Genomic DNA, 6,464 nt, shown 5'->3' on the forward strand with positions numbered 1-6,464 from the left:
ATACAATACTACTAGTATACATAATTAAAATATCTCCTCTAACTACTACATGTAGATATCATATCATATGTTATTCAATTTGTATGCCAACGTATTCTGGTCAAAGAATGATAAAATTTTAAGCTGAACTTCAGTAAGTCTAGATGATTTTATTGTACTATAACGGATTACCTTGCCAAAACCCAATATCTATTCCAATCGGTCAACCCATCATACAAAAATAAAGCTTTAAATGTTGACTGTTTATTCATACAATGTGTATTATTAGGCATGATCGTGTGATCATATATTTTCAAACAAATAAAATAGTTTTTACAGTTTTTACAATTGATCTTTTAACATGTATGTGCATTTCATACAGTTTAGAATCTAAGGATAAAATCTATATGTGACCGACATTTATTTTAAACTGGATGTTTTGACAAAAATTTCCTTCCATAATTAATTAGGGTACTATAGAAGACACGGGCGATAGGTTGGTGGCTTCAACTGTTTCCGTACAATGACTTGAAAACAGAATTAAAAAAATCCTAAACACATCTTTATAAATTGTGTTGTGTTCAATGTAACAAATTATTGACAAGTTCGATCATGACGATTTTTACCTTTGCCGTTCTGTTTAAAAATTTAACGGACCAAAATATCTCACGGCTAATTTTGGTCTTATTTTTTAGATACATATAATATCCTTTGACTAAGGCATGTCGTAGAGTGCAAACGTGGTGCAGATATTTGAAAACTGCGGTCAAAGGTCAAAAGGGGGGGGATTTAAAAAAAATCGCAAATTTTACACATTTTACACAATTTCTCGGTAGTCTCTCACGCTGGAAATTCTCCACATATACAGCTAGTCATATTTATGTGTGATTACCAGAGATTAGTGATATATACCCTCGCTTCCAACATGTAAGACAATGAAACAAATATCTTTATCTACGGAAATTATCGACAAAGATTATTCATAATGCAATACTGTATGGCTATATATAAAGATATTTTTGGGAAAGTTTTGTTAAAATGCCATAAAGAATAGAGCAGAAATAAGAACTGGAAAGGTAACACCCGGTCCATGATGTTATGAAAAAAAATAATGAAATTCTTTTCTGATTATTTAAACTTAAAAGGATGTTAGTACTATAAGAAATAGTCTTCTTGTTCATGACACTATAGTATATGAAGTTTTTTTTTATGATAATAAATAAATCAGTACTAGACCAATATCACATTGAGAAGATGTGACCCCTTTTATATATATATATATATTTTATATATATATATAAAACAACGACAGCCATGGTTGTCGTCTGTTGATGTGGGTCATAAACGTATCTCGTTTCTAGTTTTTTATATAGAATAGACCGTTTCAATGGTGTTACACTGGTAATTTTTTGGAGCCCTTACTTTCGGTGTGAGCCCAGGCTCCGTTTTGAAGACCGTACGTTGACCCTTAATGGTTAACTTTTACAAATTATGACCTGGATGGAGAGTTTTCTCATTGGAACTCATACCACATCTTCTTATATCTATAAACAATAGAATATATAACAGACTTGAAAGCCCGATATATATGTGAACTACACACAAAGATTCGCAGGGATATTACGCTTCAAAAAAGTAACGGAATACCAGAAAAAAATGAATGTCATTGTATGGCGCCAACAATACTCATGAGTTTATTCGTATCACCATGCACTGATTGAGCATTGCTTCTTGGGTAATTTTGAACCGCGGTGAAGTGATATTCACTGAAAAATATGTGTTAATATAAAAACCAGCTAGAAAGACAACTTGATGCAGGGTAAGACCAATTGTAATTGTCTTCCTTTGCAAAATTCGATTAGAGAACGTGTCGCAAATTTTACACATTTTACACAATTTCTCGGTAGTCTCTCACGCTGGAAATTCTCCACATATACAGCTAGTCATATTTATGTGTGATTACCAGAGATTAGTGATATATACCCTCGCTTCCAACATGTAAGACAATGAAACAAATATCTTTATCTACGGAAATTATCGACAAAGATTATTCATAATGCAATACTGTATGGCTATATATAAAGATATTTTTGGGAAAGTTTTGTTAAAATGCCATAAAGAATAGAGCAGAAATAAGAACTGGAAAGGTAACACCCGGTCCATGATGTTATGAAAAAAAATAATGAAATTCTTTTCTGATTATTTAAACTTAAAAGGATGTTAGTACTATAAGAAATAGTCTTCTTGTTCATGACACTATAGTATATGAAGTTTTTTTTTATGATAATAAATAAATCAGTACTAGACCAATATCACATTGAGAAGATGTGACCCCTTTTATATATATATATATATTATATATATATATAAAACAACGACAGCCATGGTTGTCGTCTGTTGATGTGGGTCATAAACGTTTTGAAGACCGTACGTTGACCCTTAATGGTTAACTTTTACAAATTATGACCTGGATGGAGAGTTTTCTCATTGGAACTCATACCACATCTTCTTATATCTATAAACAATAGAATATATAACAGACTTGAAAGCCCGATATATATGTGAACTACACACAAAGATTCGCAGGGATATTACGCTTCAAAAAAGTAACGGAATACCAGAAAAAAATGAATGTCATTGTATGGCGCCAACAATACTCATGAGTTTATTCGTATCACCATGCACTGATTGAGCATTGCTTCTTGGGTAATTTTGAACCGCGGTGAAGTGATATTCACTGAAAAATATGTGTTAATATAAAAACCAGCTAGAAAGACAACTTGATGCAGGGTAAGACCAATTGTAATTGTCTTCCTTTGCAAAATTCGATTAGAGAACGTGTCGCATCCTGTAAGAGCGCAAGCTGCTGTTGGTGTGCTAGACATCAGGGGTCCAATAACTTTTAAAAAGTTGCATATGTCGTGAATAGGTAAAAACTGTCTTGTGGCTTTGGTTGACGAAACGCCTCCAGTTTAAAATCACAATTCTTAATGTTTGACATATTCGGAAAAGACCTTATTAGAAATAAAACATAACTGTCATGTTTGTAATAGGATGTTATCCCTGGAAACACTTTTCAATATCTGTTCATTGGCAAAATGAGGCAGCAGAATAATTATTATATCTGCCTCTTCAGTTACTTACTGGTCCTTCACAAAATTGCTTCACAGTCTATATTTTGAAAAGATCCCGCTACAAATACTTTGTCATGTTCTTGCAAATCAAAATCATTGTAGTGCGATAGTGCATAGTTATAGTGTACCTACAAATCTTGTCAACCAATGTTTATTTTCAGGTGCACCAAGAAATTTCTCACAATCTCTAATTGATCTGCATTCAATGACTTGAAGAAAAATGTGGATCTACCACCATTTGAAATAAACTTTATTGTCCCTTTGGCGCCTTTAATAGCTGACTATGTGGTATGGGATTTGTTCATTGTTGAAGGTCGTGCGATAACCTATAGTTGTAAATATCTGTGTCATTTGGTCTCTTGTGAAGAGTTGTTCCATTGGCAATCATACCACATCTTCTTTTTATTTACACCAATGTCCGATGTAAGGGGATGGTTAGGCGTGATCGTGTTTTCTTCTTGGAAATATGAAGGCTGGAAGGCTTAATAACACGATTTAAGCTATTTTACTCGTTCTTATTTAATGGAATTTAGCACTGACAAGAATTTTCCGGAATTTTTCGGATGTGTTTATATGTGGTTTAAAATTAGTATTTTTGAAAACCAAGAATAAAAGCACCTCAAAAGTGATTAAATCTTAGTATCTGTACTTATTTAAGTGCATAGACACAACTATTGATACAAATTTATATTCTTTTTTATAAAACTTAAGAAAATGCATATTAAATTCATTGCATTTCATATGTCAGGGGAAAATAGGAAAGGGGAACGTTACATGACTTATTGAGGTGAAAATTATGTAGTAATACTGCTACGTGATGAGTTTTATAAAAATGCTCGTAAAAAGTGATTTGTGTGTTCTATCAAACTTTTATATCAAAACATCTTAAGCATTGGTTGTTCCACAATTTTTGTAAAAAATTACTATAGGTGATATATACAAGACATGTACATTTGTAATATACTTTGATAGACGGTAAGATTGAAAAAATGTTAAATACATTTGAAAATCGCCCAATTCACTCAATTTATATGTGCATATGATATTAAAGTTTGATGTCAAATAATATTAGTTACATAGTGTGTTAGTGACCTAATATGATATATACAGGGTCAGTAAATTCCATATGGGGTGAGAGCGAAGCTCGAACCCCATATGGAATTTACTTACCCTGTATATATCATATTAGGTCACTAGCACACTATGTAACGAATTTATCTTACCGACTATCTTTATGTGTTGAATTTAGACTAAAGTTGTCTTATTTGCTTTCATAACACATCTCCTTATTTCTGTATTAAAGTGTTCAGGTGTTCAATTTTAAGAACCTGCTTCAATTGATATGCACTAAAAAAAAACTAATGTAAACGATAGATATTTATAATAAACAACCTTGATATAACAATATTAAAAAGAACTTTCAATATTTGAAATAATCAAACAGTGCCTAAGTCGCAAATTCACTACTAACCTAATATTGAAATAAGCCCCGCCTCCCTACTAACCTAATATTGAATATACACGGTCTCCACGAGGTCGCTTTTAACCAATCATATTCCTAGAAATGTATAGGAGGTAAGATAACAGCTGATATACCACTCTTTCATCTGATACCAATTTGTTTTATGATATCTTCATTCGGGAGTTTACAATAAGCGTTCCCGTGTTTGAAAATGAAAAAGAAAAAAATCAGAAAATCTCACTTTTGCGCGATTTCACAAAAAACTGCACCATGGGAAAACTGTACGACAGGGCTAAAATGAAAGTATAATGTTTTTTCCATCTTCATGTGATTTTTCAGTCGTGAGGTATTTCGGTCCATTAAACTCTTTAAGCGACTTTTCACGATTTGTCACTCCACTATGTAAACATTTGTAAGATTTCGAATAATTTCAAATTCTTTATTTTTAAGCATTGTCAGTTTTGATATCACATTTGAGTTTATCCATCTGTTATTAGTAATTTGTTATTACTGCAGCATAGCTGATGTTGATCCTGATTGTGAATACAAAAAAAATATTCTACTGATTACGAGATATCAATCTTGAATTAATATTGCTACGTGCTGTTAATGTATAACCTATGTTATGTTTTCCATAAATAAAAGTTATCTATTATTATTATTATCCATTTTTTATGCAGGTGTGTGACCGATAATATGTCTATTTTGTATATCTGTATATTTCTTTAGGTTTTGAAACAATTTTTGAATAGTAAACATGCGATTAATTCTTAATTATTTTCGTAGTTCATATTGACGTCACAAAAGACAAAATCCTTTAATTAATTATAATCTTTTGTAGATCTAGAACCTGGTTCAGATTTCCGTTGTATCATGTAATTTTTGGCAGCTGCTTGTAAAACTGTTACTGTTTAAGATTATTGAATAAAAGGAAATATGATTGATGAACATCAAGTATACATGTACAACAACCAACAACACATTCAATGCAACCTATTTTAACATGTTTAAATATACATCTCTGATTTCGTTAGAACCTCATACGAGACGAAAATTATAATAGATCTGAATATTGATTAGAATGACATTACAGACTGAATATAGATAAAAATACATGTGTGGTACAATGTACATGTATGCATCAGAGACAGCAAGCAGAAATACAATAAATACAAATATGACTTCTTAGTTTAAATATCAGGAGATTTTTGTCATTGTGTACGTCAATGGGACAGCAACGCACCAACACAAGAAAGACAACTTTCCATTAGCTTGTAAAGTGTTGTTACTTTCAGTTCTATACTTTTCAGATTCATCTTTGCGATTGTTTATGCAGTAAAACTGGCTAGTGTTAGTGAGTTTAACGTAATTATCCCATGATGCTTATCGGCCACTCGAAAGTAATGATTACTAGCATTTCTTTTCTTATATCTTTTATCTAGACGAAGTCGGTAATCTTTTTGAGAATATTGGATTCTGCAATTAAAACAAATCTCATAACATGTTATTTTAACTGTCTTTTGAAATAATCATTTTCTCAAGTTGAACTATGCATCAGCAAACACTTAGTCTAGTCTATATCAAATAAAACGTCAATGTTTTTTATTAGCTGTTATTGGTTTCGAAGTAGCCTTCGATAACTGCAAGTACTCTAAGATCTTTTCTATGTGTTTTCTGTGTGTTTGTAAGGGTTTCTTTGTGCTTTGTATTGATCAATGAGTTGAGCCTTTTTCAATTGATTTTTATAGATTGTTCTAGTATTGTACTATTATACCATTATTTCAGGTTAAAGAGGATTTGGCGCACTCATCAAAGATATCAGATTCATAATTGTGCTTGCCAGCCGCGCGTCTCGTCTACAAAAGACTCTTTATTGACGCTCGTATTAG

The sequence above is a fragment of the Mytilus edulis genome, chromosome 10, assembly GCF_963676685.1.
Source record: "Mytilus edulis chromosome 10, xbMytEdul2.2, whole genome shotgun sequence".
Taxonomy (NCBI): Eukaryota; Metazoa; Mollusca; class Bivalvia; order Mytilida; family Mytilidae; genus Mytilus; species Mytilus edulis.